Source organism: Apaloderma vittatum, unplaced genomic scaffold (assembly GCF_000703405.1).
Source record: "Apaloderma vittatum isolate BGI_N311 unplaced genomic scaffold, ASM70340v1 scaffold25686, whole genome shotgun sequence".
NCBI classification, from domain to species: Eukaryota; Metazoa; Chordata; class Aves; order Trogoniformes; family Trogonidae; genus Apaloderma; species Apaloderma vittatum.
This window is the reverse complement of record NW_009723769.1, coordinates 1-1,327: the sequence shown is the minus strand read 5'-3', so window position 1 is coordinate 1,327 and position 1,327 is coordinate 1.

Below are 1,327 nucleotides of genomic sequence, written 5' to 3'. Positions count from 1 at the left end.
GCCAGAGTCCCCTGTCATCGCCACCGCACAGCCTGAGGAGAGCAGCCTTGGGGCTGATCAGAGAAATGAGCTGCAAGGCCTCAGCCCAGCTCTCACGGGCTTGGCGTGATGATGGTCTGGGTGGTGCCAGGACACTCCTGGCAGGTGGAGTCGAGGGAAGGGCCGGGGACAGCCGTGGTGGGGTAGAAGGGTTTGGGGAGAAGGACTGCAGTGTCTCCTGTTTGGGGGTGCAAGCACCCACAGGGGGGTGTGCACAGCCCTCCCCAGTCCCCCCACTGTCCCCCTCTGGGGACAGAGCAGCAGGGCTCACCCTCAGTGGGGAAAGATAAGTGAAGGAGGGACAAGCACCAGTGCTGAAGACAAAGTTGATCCCCTGCTCATGCCAAGGCCCACCATAAGCCCCCCAGTGTCCCCATTCAGAGACCTCGAGCAGGCTCCTCTGTCTTCCACAGCCTGTGTGGGGCAGGAGATCCCTGGGTGAGGCAGCAAGGTGCAAGCAGACTCCTTTTCCAACACCCTGGCTCTCCCTGCTCCCTCCCAGCAGGGACCCTCTCATCCCCCTTTGCTCTCGCTGCTCCCCTGGCATGGGCACCCCAATTCCTGTCAGCGACTGGCACTTCCATCCTGTCCAGAGGGGATCAGCTCTGCCCTGAGAGGCTGCCGGGCTCAGAGTGTGCGCAGGACCCTGTGCTGCTCCCCGCTGCTCCAAAAGTGAGTCATTTATGCATGCACAGGGCCACCCGAGAGCAAAGGCCAGCCACTTTTCTTAGCTGGAGGGAAGGAAGGTCATGTGCGTGTGTGTATGTGGAAATTGAGAATCACTGTCTATGCACATGTCCAGGATCCACTTATAAACACACTGCAAGCTCCCTCTGTAGGTAAGCTCGTAGCCAACATGGGCAGACTTACTAGCCACTACTAATAAACACTGTCTACCTGGGACTACTTGGATTAGGGTGGTTCTAGCTTGCTCTCCTCAGAAATCCCTTTCCTTGTCACCCACCTGTGGCTAACAGTTTTATAGCTCCAGCCTGATGTTTTAAGAGTGAGCAGCTGGAAAATGTTACGGGTTTTGGAAAGCTCTCACTGGCACTGCCAGTATTGTTTGTCTCTAATGTTACTTTATTCATTTCAGCTTGTTCAGACCACCACATCCTCCTCTTTTCAAAGAAGCTCGACAGAAACAGCTCTAGCAAGCAAGGGGGGAGGGAAGTGAGCCCCCCCCCCAACGTAACAGCCTTTTCACAGCCGAATGGAAAAAATCTATACTACGTGTAAAGCTCACATTCCTCCTCTGCCTGAGCTTTCCAGGTTGCTTGAAAACGTA